Source organism: Scylla paramamosain, chromosome 4 (genome assembly GCF_035594125.1).
Source record: "Scylla paramamosain isolate STU-SP2022 chromosome 4, ASM3559412v1, whole genome shotgun sequence".
NCBI lineage: Eukaryota > Metazoa > Arthropoda > Malacostraca > Decapoda > Portunidae > Scylla > Scylla paramamosain.
Genome location: NC_087154.1, coordinates 33463540 through 33478478, shown reverse-complemented (window position 1 = coordinate 33478478; position 14939 = coordinate 33463540). Strand labels below are relative to the sequence as shown.

The 14939-nt window shown below is 40.8% G+C and overlaps 1 protein-coding gene and 1 long non-coding RNA gene across 2 annotated transcripts in view; one reads left to right on the top strand and one right to left on the bottom strand.

Moving 5' to 3' along the window:
- Nucleotides 1-2265, bottom strand: part of LOC135100022 (lachesin-like) — a 42032-nt gene extending 39767 nt beyond the window's left edge. The window contains exon 1 of the mRNA XM_064002858.1: nucleotides 1417-2265. The gene's annotated coding sequence lies outside the window, so the exon portion shown is untranslated. The remainder of the gene's footprint in view (nucleotides 1-1416) is intronic.
- LOC135100025 (uncharacterized) overlaps nucleotides 1-14939 on the top strand; it is a 71905-nt gene that overhangs the window by 15217 nt on the left and 41749 nt on the right. The gene's annotated exons all lie outside the window — the stretch shown is intronic.

The following is a 14939-nucleotide window of genomic DNA, read 5'->3' as shown; positions in this document are numbered from 1 at the left end:
TTATGGAGCTCGAAAATACACGCAGCCACTCGAGTCTGCTCGGCTCTCCTTGACGGGCAGGCAGGCGGCAAGGTGGCCAAGGGTCATGAATATAACGATCACCGTCAATATCACTTGAGTTGGTGACCAGGCACACCTAAGTCATGGCCGTCTTCCCTCCTCAACGGCGTGAGCGATCTGTGTGTGAAACGCGACTTTCTCTTTTTTTTTTTTATTTTTTACTTTCCGCACAGGACAAGCTCTACAGTTTTACTTTGTTAGGTTTGTTTTAATGGTGTGCCGGTAGCATAAAAGTCAGAAAATATAAATAGAATGTGTAAAGTCATACAGAAATATACATATAAATATTTATTGTTTTGCGCATTCTTCACACACACACACACACACACACACACACACACACACACACACACACACACACATATATACACACACACCAATATATATATATATATATATATATATATATATATATATATATATATATATATATATATATATATATATATATATATATATATATATATATATATATATATATATATATATATATATATATATATATATATATATATATATATATATATATATATATATATATATATATATATATATATATATAAAACATCTGTTCAAGGATTGTGTAAATATTTCAGTTTTCTATAATGAAGTAAGTTAAACAATTTTCCACTGATACTGAAATGTCGTGCCAAGCGGCGGCAAAAACTGGCATTTCATGTATCGTGTGTTTGAGAAATACAAGCTGACCTGATAATGTTGCCGCCAGATATTTGACGCGATGCGACAGTGTGTTGTGTTTCGCGGCTTTAGTGTTTTCCCTCTTCTATCGTATGTTTTTTTTTTTTTGGTTTCTGAGTCAGGAAGGTTATAGCGGATGAAGAAAGGAGCGTATCATTTAAAGCGTAACTGTTCTACATGATTATTAATTCTTTGGCTGTGTGTGTGTGTGTGTGTGTGTGTGTGTGTGTGTGTGTGTGTGTGTGTGTTAGACACTCATGAGATCTTGCATTCGTTAAACTTTTTTTAAGACATCCGGAAAAACAAAAACAAATTAAGGTGGATCAAGTAGGGTGGTCTTGCAGCAGAGAGCAGACCCTAACAGTCAGACCTGCTCCCCATGTTGACACAAGTGTTTGCCGCTGTGCCGCTGTGTGTTTCAGTAATGTGATAGCAAGGCGACATTAGTCTGGTTGCCTTTTGTCATGCAATGCTGAGATAATTGCAGAAGGTGAATCCTTAAAACAAAATGTATTCATTGTTCATTCGTTTTAATTTAGACATTGTCAACAAAATTAAGAACGCGCCTTGCCTCACGCAACCACGACTTGTGGAAGACATGCAATAAAGCTAAAGGGATATAAAACAGAATGAACATTAAATAATAAATCTTCTTACCTTCAAGGCTGCAGTCAATAATCTTCCCTCGCAGTGTGGTGGACAGATCCTTCATTAAGGCGACAAGTACCGTTCACTGTCCCCACCTCCACACTGAGCCACACGCGGCGCTCGTCCACTGAGTACCGCACCGCGCCTCGCGGCTCCTTGGTGCTCTCCGAACAAGGTGGTCTAGTCCTCGGCAGTAATATTTGTTCCAGTCCACCTCCCAGTTAGCGGAGACACCGACAAGTATGTGACTGTCTGGACTTTAAACTTGCAATACGTCTGTTAAAAGTTTAGTTGACTCGAAAATAACATGGAACTGAAATGTACGTTAGTTATCGTTCTTGAGTCAAGACTCTAATTTCTTCATGCCCACTGTGAAGTTACGTGACCCAAGTAAGCGGTGGCATGGGTGACAATTGCCAGTCAGTGAGGCGGAGAGCGGGAGACGCCACACCACCCCTGCACACTGACACACAACTGCTGAGTCTTCGATGTCGCTCCCCTCTGACACCCAGCCCAGCCTTGCCCCGCCCCGCCCCCTCGGCCACTCCGCCGCGCACCACGTGGGACTGACCAATCCTCGCGAGGAACCAAACGACCCTGATTCCCTCATTGGAGCTTCGCGGTGTGAAATCTGGTGGTGTTGAGGGTCCCTGAGGCTTGTTCATGTCCGTGTTGGGAAAGCGAGGATTCAGATTGATATTTTCAGACAGCTTTGGACTCGCTCAGATATGATGATACCTGTGGGAAGCTGCTGTATTCATTCCTTACAGATCCACGTGTCGGTCAGATGCAACTCACAAAACAAGGCCTTTACCACCTCCCTTGATTTCCCATGAATATATTTGGGTCGTTTTAGCCTTGAATTTTTTTTTAGATTGCACTATAGAATAACGCTAAGCTATTACACATGTCCGCTGTATAAATATTGTGATAAAACTGAATTTTTTCAAATGTAAAAGTTTTAGTGATAATCAGCGAGTTTAAAGTGACAGTAATGTGTTCAGTTACTTATTTTTATGGTATTCAATATGAGCATCGCGAAAATTCGTGTGGGGTGTATCATATCCTGGAGTTGATCCTCATGGGGTGATGAATGCACTTTTAAAGAGGTGCCGCGAAGGCCTTTAACCAGCGCAGGGTAATGCTGTGTGTTAGATGGCTTAAGCGTCACCTCTTGGAAATGCCTGGTCTTTGTTTACAGCCGCCCTCTCAACACTTTGGAGGATTGCTTCTGTTTCCTTCACTTTGACGTCGTGTTTGAAGAATTAATGTTCTTAACGATCCATAAAGTAGTACATATTTCCTTCATATTCCTTTAGCGGCAGCCACTGTAGTCTCTGTAATCAGACGAAGGGCTGCTGGCCATTCAAACTCTGGCCACAACGGTAGTGGGTAACCCTCACTGAGCATGGGGATTGAGGAAGCCGATAGATTGATTTGAAGGCGACGCAACACCGGGGTCATGTGGCGCCGTCGAGAAGAGAGAGAGAGAGAGAGAGAGAGAGAGAGAGAGAGAGAGAGAGAGAGAGAGAGAGAGAGAGAGAGAGAGAGAGAGAGAATCTGGTGCCGAGTTTCCCACCTACAGCCAGCAGCTACATAATGATTGTTAACCTCATGTTGGATTTACGTATATACCATGCCGCTTTCCTGCCTTTTATCGTGGCTGTGCTTTGGGAGCGCTATTGTTTTGCTATTTTTACACTGCAGAGACAACTATAGTCTAAAGTGAAGAGTGCATTTATGGGCCCAGACCGTTGGAAAATCTATCTTTTTTTTTTTTTTTTTTAATCGAAACGTAGCATCTCTGGAGTAGCATGAACATTTAGCTGTCAAAATCCTTCTGTTAGCCATATTTTATTTATTTGTTTATTTTAACCAGGGAAGTCTTGGGCTGTTGTTTTATCTTCTTTTCTCAGCATAGCGGAAAAAAAAGATGGTTCGCACATCTCAGTAATTCATCCTCAAGATTTCGTACAGCACTGTCCGTCCATCGTGGTGCAGTGACAGCTGTGTGGTGTGGTGCAGTGACAGCTGTGTGGTGTGGTACAGTGACAGCTGTATGGTGTGGTGCAGTGACAGCTGTGTGGTGTGGTACAGTGACAGCTGTGTGGTGTGGTGCAATCACAGTTGTGTGGTGTGGTACAGTGACAGCTGTGTAGTGTGGTGCAGTCACAGCTATGTGGTGTGGTACAGTGACAGCTGTGTGGTGTGGTACAGTCACAGCTGTGGTGTGGTGTAGTGACAGCTGTGTGGTGTGGTGTAGTGACAGCTGTGTGGTGTGGTGCAGTCACAGCTGTGTGGTTTTTTTTTGTGTGATCGTGTAGTGTGCCCAGGGGTGAAGGGGTTACAGTCGCCGCGGTGGGTCATATCCTCCCTTCACGCGCTGGTACTTCATTTATCTGTATTGCCTGTTGTCTGATGCTGGCCTGCTTAATAGCGATGCAGTCGTCCTTCTCTCCAAACCTGTTTTACCTGTCGCCCTGTGATTAATTCAGAACTGGCACGAAATTACCAAGTCCGACTGTTTCATTAAAGTACCTAAAGCAATGGTGCTGTGCTCCTTGACAACGAGAAAATATTGAAAGTGTTAGGTGATCTATTGTCAGTATTTTTTTTTTTTTGTTTGTTTTAGAATGGCGTACTGAGAATATAAGATTTTTTTTTAAATGTATGTATATTTATATGACTTAGTCTTTTCTCTCAGCCTTTAATTCTGCTTCATCGGTGATAGTGCGTGGTGTGTACTCGTACAACGGTGCCAGGAGACTTTGCTGTGGCGCCAGTTCTCTCAGTGAATCAATCAACCAATCAAATACGGTGTAGTCTTTATCAAGTGAAGATAAATCAGTCACCTTGTCATGCACTTTACGGCAATGTCATTCGGGAAGGGGCCAAGCCTTCATGCTTCATGTCTCAGCGCCAGAGAACAGTGTGGTTTGTGGTGTGATTTGCTTGTATTTCTGCGCCGCTGTAATGTCAATAGCTTCTTCAAGCCTTAGTGTCTCTTGCGACGCAACATATTCATATCCTGTTGCGTTATTTTTCATGGCAAGATTGTAAATTGTAAAATGCTGAAAATTACGTTGCTTCAGACTATGGTAAGCAACACAAATCATGATTCCTTGTATGATATTTGTACGAGTATATAGTTGTCATAGTATGCTGTCGAATAACTTTCTGTCCTCACTTCCACTTTGTTTCATATGTGTTGTCCCTCAATATTGTTACTCTCGAATCGTCCGATGCGACAGACCTGACACTTGATAGATTCATGGTGGACGAGGAACGCTAAGCACAGTAGAAATAAGTGCAGTGTTACTCGATTACGGACCATGACTGTACACATGCGGTAATGACTGTGTTGTAGGCTCGTGTTACGGGAAGGTCGTCCAACTTCGTCCTTGCTGGAATGCGAATGTCGTATTTGTTTTATTTTATTTTATTTTATTTTATTTTATTTTATGTAATTTTATATATGTATAAATTAATTTTATTTCATCATCGTTGAACAGTGACTAAAGCTGTTCGTGGAGGCGGCAGAGCAGCTTACCTCGTGTAAGAAGCTGCCGTCACCGGATGTGCTGGAGGCTGGCTGTTTTCACACGAAAGGTTTTTGTGCGTGCGTTTGGTAACAAGCGATGCAGTTCAATGGGTCCTTGCAACACGACACGTTGCACTCGCACATGGCGCAGAACAGGGACGCAAGGCAGCAAGGACGCGTGTCCGTGCTGGCTACTATCGGTGGGTGGAGCTTGTTCATTAGTGTTATGTATCAGGGCAAGGCTAAGCAATAAAGCGATTAAGCGTCAGTAAGAATTCTCCGAGTGCACCAGTCTACTGCGCAGTCGGGAATGGGAGACAGGGGGCGTGGCCTCTAGGTTATATAAGCCTACGGCGATTATAAGTTAGTGTATTATATCACATTAGTATCTAAACCATTACAGAGGCAGATAGTACAGGCTGTTTCGCAGAAAATTCCACGATGCAATACATACCTATAAATGAAAAACCTCTCCTATATTATGTTGCTGTATATTCAGGTCAGCGGAATAAGAAGTTTACGAGCTAATAGTAGAGAAAAAAAAAAACTTACATAATTATTCTTAAGTATGATTAATGGTTAATATTTTTTTTTTTTTTAATAACTGGATTTAAATTTTAACATTTTTAGCGCTGGAGTTTTTTTTGCTGCCCACAGAGTGTCCAGATAGATAGGCCATATAATTGTTTGTCGACATTATAACCAATAACAATATCTTTAAGGACATTTTTTTAAATGTTTCTTTTCTTTCGTCTGAACAATTTTTTTTTTCATTCCCATGTTATGACACGAGATACATGTGTATTTTTTTTTTTTTTTTACATATTCTGTGGCATTACCGTGACACGAGGATAATGACAACTTACATGAACTACTCCATTACACTGAGGTTCGATTCAATCGATCGATCAACCCTTAGAGTATTGGAGCGCTTTATGTGCATTCCTTGTATCACGTGCAGGTGAGAAATTGATAAGACAAAAAACTATTTCTGTTCATTGTGCTTCAAAGGAAGTAAATCTGGTGCGGAAGTAAAGAGCAAGACAATTGTGATTCTGAAAGTTATCGACAATATTAATTAGTGTTATAGTACTTTGCTTACCAGTATGCGCATAAATTCTACACGTACAAAAAGAAAAGGAAAAAAAGGGAAAGAAAGGAAAAAACAATTAAAAATATCATGTTTTCCATATATACAGGGAAACCTGGAATGCAATATTACGTAGTTATGCATGCACCATGCATACGTATATTGTGGCACTCAGACAGACCAGAGAGAGAGAGAGAGAGAGAGAGAGAGAGAAGAGAGAGAGAGAGAGAGGAGAGAGAGAGAGAGAGAGAGAGAGAGAGAGAATAACGATTCTTAATGCTTGGAAGTAAAATTTTGAAATAAGTAATGGGAGTAAGTGATGCAGAGACGCAGAAGAAATAACAGATTCGAAAGAAAAAGACAATTGATTGTGAATAAATAGATTAATAATAATCAAACAAAATAGAGACAGAAAAGATAATTAACATGCTTAGAGAAGTGAATGAGAATAAAAGAAATGATAAAAGAAAGTTATATAAAAAAATCCAAAATTAACTGTATACATATTTCCCTGTCTTATTCCTTCATTGCTGTTCGTCACATCTTTTAATCACTAACACTGAGGTATATTTTTTTTTTTTTTTTTGTTCTACAGTCACCACCCCCGCACCACTCCAAACATTGTACTGGTTAGAAACTGCAAAATTTATTCTTTTTAAATCTTTTCTTTCTTGTTGATGCTTATAAACACTCCATATATTGTTTTTAGTGCTGCGAGTTATTTGCATACAGCAGTGAAAGGGTTAGCAGATGTGCGTAAGAGAAATTTTTCGGGTTACAATATTTTTTGTTTGGAACGCCTTCATTAATTAGCTTCTTCATAATTTCTCCTTTTTCTACAAACATTATATGACGATAACATTAGCTTGTATTTTCATCATTATTGTGCACTGTTAAAGAAGGGAAGAACAATGAAAGAAGAAAGAAGAGAGAGAAGAGAGGCAGAAGCAAAAGGCAGGAAAAAAAAAAAAGTGAAGATTTATGGAAGAGCAAAGGGGAAAAAATTGGCAAGAAAACCTGACGAAAAGAAAGGAAAGGAAGAACTGGAAAGAATAAAAGAAATGAAGACAAATAAAAACCGAAGGGAAGGGAAAAAAGGAAAAGAAGCAGAAGAACAGTAAAAGGTAATGCTGAAGAAAAAAAAAAAAAAAAGAGGAAGAGGAAGAGGTGGACAAGGACGAGGAGGAAGACTAAAAAGATACAAGGGATGAGAAGTATTCCTTACGAAAGAAGATTAAAGCTTTCAAATTTACATTTATTTGACAGGCGTAGCTTAAGATGGCATCTGATAGAGGGGTTTAAGTGCTACAGGGGATATAACAAAAATGACATTAGCAAAATCGTCTGGGTCAGTAAATAGGATACGACAAGAAATAATGAGTGCGTAAGCTTGATAAGTGAGATTTAGAAAAGAGATAGGAAGGAATTGATTCTGAAAAAAAAGTAATAGATCCGTGGAATAGTCTCAATAATCAGGCTGTCAGTGCCGAGTAAGAAAAAGTTAGATAAATTTTTGGATGGGTGAAAATATATAGGTAGGTCTGTTTCTTACAGGGGCTGTCACGTGTAGGTCTGACGGATTCTTACAGCTTACGTTATTTTCCATTGTTCTGATGGAAGAAGAAGAAGAAAGGATGAAGAAGAAGAAAAAGAAGAAGTTGGAGGAAAGAACAAAAAAGAGAGAGAGAAGGAAATATAGATTTTAAGAGTGACAAGGAAAGTACATAAAAGATGAAGAAACAAGAGCAGAAGAAAACAAGAACAAGGAGAACAAAAAACAAAAGAACAAAAACAAGAAGAACAGGGAGAAGTGCAAAAAAAGTGCACAAAACAACAACAGCCCCAACATCACCACCACCACCACCAGCAACAACAACAACAACAACAACAACAACAACAACACCCAGAACAACACCAGCATTACCAACAGCAACACCACCACCACTACCACCACCACTAACAACACGGAAAACTCAAGGAGGTGAACTTGTAGCATATGAAGAAAAAAGTTAAGCATAAACAGCTTTAACGGGAATGAACAGCATCCTGGACAGATGGAGAGAGGAGGAGGAGAGAGGAGGAGGAGGAGGAGGAAGAAGGGTAGTGTCAAGGACGTTCTTGTAAATAGCTTACGTAGCTGAGCCTTCCCTTGCGTACAGTTTCGCTGCGTTCATTACATTACGAGACTGGTGACACGTTTAGCGGCACATAAATAACTGCAGCAGGAAAAAAGAAAGACTTGCAGGACGCGAAATGGTGGACAACACTTTACTGAGGTACGAAACAAAGTACAGCAAAAGGCATAGCTATGTAAACACAGGTCAGAGTGCTCCGTAATATATTAATTTCCCCCGTATATAAACAGACGATGTCCTTGCCTCCATGGAGAGAGGGACAGCACAGTCAGTGGGAGGGAAGGTGAGAGCGGGACAAAAAGTGTGAGAGACGACTGGAAAAGACAGAGGCAGAATAACTGATGGAGAGAGGGGAGGGCGGCGTCCGGATGCATATGGGAGAGTGGAGCGTACGTGATGAGAGAGAGAGAGAGAGAGAGAGAGAGAGAGAGAGAGGAGAGAGAGAGAGAGAGAGGAGAGAGAGAGAGAGAGAGAGAGACACAGACAGACAGAGAAAAAGAGACAGACAGACAGACAGACAGACAGAGACAGAAGACAGACAGACAGACAGACAGACAGACAGACAGACAGACAGACAGACAGACAGACAGACAGAGAGAGAGAGAGAGAGAGAGAGAGAGAGAGAGAGAGAGAGAGAGAGAGAGAGAGAGAGAGAGAGAGAGAGAGAGAGAGACACAGACAGACAGAGAAAAAGAGACAGACAGACAGACAGACAGACAGAGACAGAAAGACAGACAGACAGACAGACAGACAGACAGACAGACAGACAGAGAGAGAGAGAGAGAGAGAGAGAGAGAGAGAGAGAGAGAGAGAGAGAGAGAGAGAGAGAGAGAGAGAAGGATGATGAAGAAAGCGCACTGGAAATGGGTTTTTCATGATGGAGAGGAGAGAGGGAAATGAGCGAGAAAGGAGAGAAAAAAGGCGAAGGAGAGCAGAGGGTCGTGGACACTGGGCTGATAACAGGGTGAGGAGATAATGGAGATGGATGCCAGTATAGAGAGAGAGAGAGAGAGAGAGAGAGAGAGAGAGAGAGAGAGAGAGAGAGAGAGAGAGAGAGAAACTTGTAAAAAAAATATATAAAATGAAAAGAAAATGAAGGGAGGGGCTGATCAAGTAAATGACATGAAACTTTCAATTAAACCGACACACACACACACACAAACACACACATACACACACACACACACACACACACACACACACACACACACACACACACACACACACCACACACACACACACACACACACACACACACACACACACACACACACACACACACACACACACAGCTGGGTCCTGCATAATTCAGGTATTTACGCAGTCTCATGATCATGAGTCTCTGTACTGCCACCCGCTAGCAAAGGAGACACAAGGACCATACTGACAGCAAACCGTGACCTCTGACCTCGGAAGTTATATATTCATACCGGAGCCGCGGCCGCAGTGTACTTGCCTGTGCTGCCGAGATAACGGACGCTTTAAAGTTAACCCAAGAGAATGACTGGTGTTGCTTAGGAAGTGTTAAGATGGTTTGTTTTGCTGACATGACAGGCTGATAGTAGAGAGAAAGTTTAAGTTGTCTTTAGAGTGTCACTTGTCGTTCTGGCCATAGTGGTTTTAGATACATTACGGTATTAACATTGAAAATAAAGGAAGAAGGAAAAGGCTTGATCGTAGTGCTAATCCGGTACTTAATAGATGATAAGGTTATCCTGAAAAAAAAAAAAATATTGGTCGTTGCTGGAATTATCTCAAGGTTGTGTTTTGTAGTTTTCGTTACAGTGAACTGTAGGATCCATAAAAGTAAAGATAGAGAAAGATTGATGGAGGGCCAAGGAAGGACATATGGACTGTATTGCTAAATGTTAGTAGTAAGTTGCTAATAGAAGTGCTAAGGTTACCACGAGACAAAATTTGGTGATATTTAGCTTATCTTTAAACTGTGCTTTATAATTTTAGTCACAAAGGACATGGATGCATTACAGTCAGTGTAGGAAAAGTACGAGTATGATAGAGATGAATTTAAAAAAAAATAAATTGAAACACGCTGAATATTAATGACATTATCCATAGATTTATTATTGCCAATACAGAGGATGGATGGCGGAAAGAACTGATTAAGCGATTAATCAGAAGGAAATAGGCCAAACTATACATTGATTGGCAGTGCGAAGAGAGCAAGGTGATCTGGTTGAGATCTATGAATAATTCAAAGGGTTCCATTAATAGGTCAAGGATTTGGTAAATAGATAAGAAGAGAATTGAAATATTAAATGGATGAGTATGTAGAAACTTACATAAAGGGATAAATTGATAATAAGTTTCTTAAAGTGAGTGAACCCTAGTATCACAACCCGCTGTGGCTTTGAGTCAGATTAACTGAGGCTTGACGAGAGATAAGGAAGGCTCTTGGTAAAATAAGGCAGTGAATGAACGAGGCGAGCTTAGTTTTGATGTGGCAAGCGTGATGCGAGATAAAGCCTCTCTCTCTCTCTCTCTCTCTCTCTCTCTCTCTCTCTCTCTCTCTCTCTCTCTCTCTCTCTCTCTCTCTCATGGCTTTACTCGATCATCGTTTTAACTTACTGCATACTAAACAAATCCCGTTTTAAGAGTTCGGATAAAGTGATAGATGAAAATGACATCAGATAATTAATGTGACTTAGTCTTTTGAGGAGAGATTGGATAGATTTTCGGAATGGAGGTGACAAAATGGAATGGAAAGTTTTTAAAGCGAGTTGGATAGGACGGAAAGGATTTAATTAAAAGAAGGTGGAGAAATTTGAATATATGAGTGACATGATATCATGGAGACTTTTAAAGAAAATTTGGTATGGTAGATATGAAAGGGGACGGAAGAAGAAGACGAGGCAGGCCAAAGAAGAGATGGAAGGACTGCATAGGCGATGATTTGAGAGAGAGAGAGAGAGAGAGAGAGAGAGAGAGAGAGAGAGAGAGAGAGAGAGAGAGAGAGAGAGAGAGAGAGAGAGAGAGAGAGAGAGAAGGAATTAAGTGGAGAGAAGGTAGAAGATAGAACCTTATAAAAATAACTAGTGAAGAACGACTATCCTATATGAACCTGGGAGAGACTGTAGAAGAAAAAGACAGATTTGAGGATAAAGGAGACTTAATAGAAAAATGGTAAAGATTGAACAAAATTAATAAGGAGACCTGGATGCCATTTAATAGAGAGAAGCTCATAAAGTTGGATTAATTTTTGGGAAGAATGTGATAAAATATGATAGAATGATGGACTGTTGTGGTTACAGAGGTGTATGGATGAGTGTCAGATAATAAATACTCTTGATACACATAAGCTGCTCTGTGTTGTCCAGGTACCCCCATCCCCCCCACACACACACACACACTTCCCTGTAGTTGTAAAAAAAAAAAGTCTCGTGAGTGTTTGTATTCTTTTGTTTTAGTTTCTTGCCGCTCCGTCTCCATCACTTCATATCCTCTCATTTCCTCTTTCCTTCTCCACTTCCTACTTTTCCTATTTCGGCTCAAATCTCCTTCTCTGCCTCCACTTTTGTTTTTGTTTCCTTGTTTTCCCGGCCAAGTCTCTACCTCCTCTTCCTTTCCTTCCTTCTTTTGTTGTGCTTAAACTTGAACTTCTTCGTCGTCGTCTTCTTCTTCTTCTTCTTCTTCTTCTTCTTCTTCTTCTTCTTCTTCTTCTTCTTCTTCTTCTTCTTCTTCTTCTTCTTCTTCTTCTTCTTCTTCTTCTTCTTCTTCTTCTTCTTCTTCTTCTTCTTCTTCTTCTTCTTCTTCTTCTTCTTCTTCTTCTTCTTCTTCTTCTTCTTCTTCTTCTTCTTCTTCTTCTTCTTCTTCTTCTTCTTCTTCTTCTTCTTCTTCTTCTTCTTCTTCTTCTTCTTCTTCTTCTTCTTCTTCTTCTTCTTCTTCTTCTTCTTCTTCTTCTTCTTCTTCTTCTTCTTCTTCTTCTTCTTCTTCTTCTTCTTCTTCTTCTTCTTCTTCTTCTTCTTCTTCTTCTTCTTCTTCTTCTTCTTCTTCTTCTTCTTCTTCTTCTTCTTCTTCTTCTTCTTCTTCTTCTTCTTCTTCTTCTTCTTCTTCTTCTTCTTCTTCTTCTTCTTCTTGAAGTTCTTCTTCTTCTTCTTGAAGTTCTTCTTCTTCTTCTTGAAGTTCTTCTTCTTCTTCTTGAAGCTCTTCTTCTTCTTCTTCTTGAAGTTGTTGTTCTTCTTCTTGAAGCTCTTCTTCTTCTTGAAGCTCTTCTTCTTCTTCTTGAAGTTGTTGTTGTTCTTCTTGAAGTTCTTCTTCTTCTTCTTGAAGTTTTTCTTCTTCTTCATGAAGCTCTTCTTCTTCTTCTTGAAGTTCTTATTCTTCTTCTTGAAGTTCTTATTCTTGAAGTTCTTCTTCTTCTTGAAGTTCTTCTTCTTCTTCTTCTTCTTCTTCTTCTTCTTCTTCTTCTTCTTCTTCTTCTTCTTCTTCTTCTTCTTCTTCTTCTTCTTCTTCTTCTTCTTCTTCTTCTTCTTCTTCTTCTTCTTCTTCTTCTTCTTCTTCTTCTTCTTCTTCTTCTTCTTCTTCTTCTTCTTCTTCTTCTTCTTCTTCTTCTTCTTCTTCTTCTTCTTCTTCTTCTTCTTCTTCTTCTTCTTCTTCTTCTTCTTCTTCTTCTTCTTCTTCTTCTTCTTCTTCTTCTTCTTCTTCTTCTTCTTCTTCTTCTTCTTCTTCTTCTTCTTCTTCTTCTTCTTCTTCTTCTTCTTCTTCTTCTTCTTCTTCTTCTTCTTCTTCTTCTTCTTCTTCTTCTTCTTCTTCTTCTTCTTCTTCTTCTTCTTCTTCTTCTTCTTCTTCTTCTTCTTCTTCTTCTTCTTCTTCTTCTTCTTCTTCTTCTTCTTCTTCTTCTTCTTCTTCTTCTTCTTCTTCTTCTTCTTCTTCTTCTTCTTCCACAAACAGTTCTGCAAGAACCAAAAAGTCTGCTGCAGATCGTTTTTTTTCGTTTTTGTTCCTTTGTGCTCTTCCTCCTTCTCCTCTCCACGACAGAAGTAACAATAGTGACAGCTCTCATCTCATTTCTATAAAAATTCCATGTAGTTTCTACGTAAAGCAAACTATATGGTACTTCTTCCCTCCTGCTAGCCTCGGCGTGAGGAAGCAGTGGACGGGGAGGAGCCTTCATCTGTGCTCTGTTTCTCTCGCTGTATGTTACATAGTATAGTGGTCACAAACAGCCCTGTGAGGAGTAACACATCTGCTGCTGTTTGCTTTCCTTTTTTGTTTTTCTTTGTCTTCCTCCTCCTCCTCCTCCTCCTCCTCCTCCTCCTCCTCCTCCTCCTCCTCCTCCTCCTCCTCCTCCTCCTCCTGCTCTTGCTCTTGCTCTTCTTCTGCTGCTGCTGCTCCCATCTCCTGCAGCAGGCCTTTCCACGGCCCCTACAGTTGGAGGCACAAAAATGAGCGGTGGGTCGTGGTGGGCCGAGGCAAAATAGCGGCTTGTCCCACGAGTTATCAGAGCCACAAAGGCCGGCCCGAGGGTGGGACTCGGCTGGTGACGTGTTTTAATTCAAATACGCGAACTTCTAAATCCTTTCGCTTTCATCTGTCTATTAGCGAATTTCATGCCCTGGTTTTGGAAATTTGAATCCCCCTGGTCCGCTGACATCCGCCGGCTGGTATTTGGGCTGCCACGATCGCCTTTTGTTTTCATCCCTCGCAAATTAGAGCGAATGAATAAATAAATGAATTTTCTCCCCCTCTGATATCGTAAACACACAATCACAGGATGCTTTATGCGTGACGGACATTAATTCCATAGAGCAGCAGGGGAAGCAGGGGACGCGGGGGACGCGGCCCACGCTCGCTGTAACTTCCTCGCACTAACAAGAGAGCTGTTCAAAGTCTATAATGAGGAACTTTATGGCCGCAGTGCAAATTGTGAAAACGGATTGTCTCTGGATGTAGTCTCCCTAGTCTCCCTCCTCCTCCTCCTCCTCCTCCTCCTCCTCCTCCTCCTCCTCCTCTTCCTCCTCTTAGGGTCTTTCCTCCGTCACCAGCATTCATGCTACGCCTCTTCATCCCTTTCCTTTACACTTCACAGTGGACGAAAATTTTATATTCTCTTTATTCTCTGTTTACATTGTATTTTCATGGTAATCTTGTAAATGCAAAGTTTAACTGACTGCATTTTTCTTTTTTTTTTGTCTTCAAGTGCCTTTGTTATTTTCAGATCTTTGTAATATATACGTGGCTTCTGTACTTTTGAAATAAGTTTTTCGGGTATAAATGCAGGCACACGTGTGCATGTGTGTGTGCCCGCGAGTGTGTGTGTGTGTGTGTCTGTGTGTGTGTGTGTGTGTGTGTGTGTGTGAGTGTGCGTGCGTGGCATGAGATATTCGTTGTTCATGGTCTTAAAATTATGTCAGGTAAATGGAAAAATATGTGCTCGACCTGCTATAAATTTTGAAGAAACTTTACTGCGTTGACATAGCCATAATTAGCATGGAAGTGAGTCTCCTTGCCCTCACACACACACACACACACACACACACACACACACACACACACACACACACACACACACACACACACACACACACACACACACACACACACACACACACACACACACACACACACACACACGAGAGAGAGAAAATGGACAAAACAAGGCAATGCATCATCACCAACACCACCACCACCACCACCTACTACTACTACTACTACTATTACCACTACTACCACTACTACTACTACTACTACTACTATTACTACTACTACTACTACTACTACTACTACTACTACTACTACTGTCATCCAC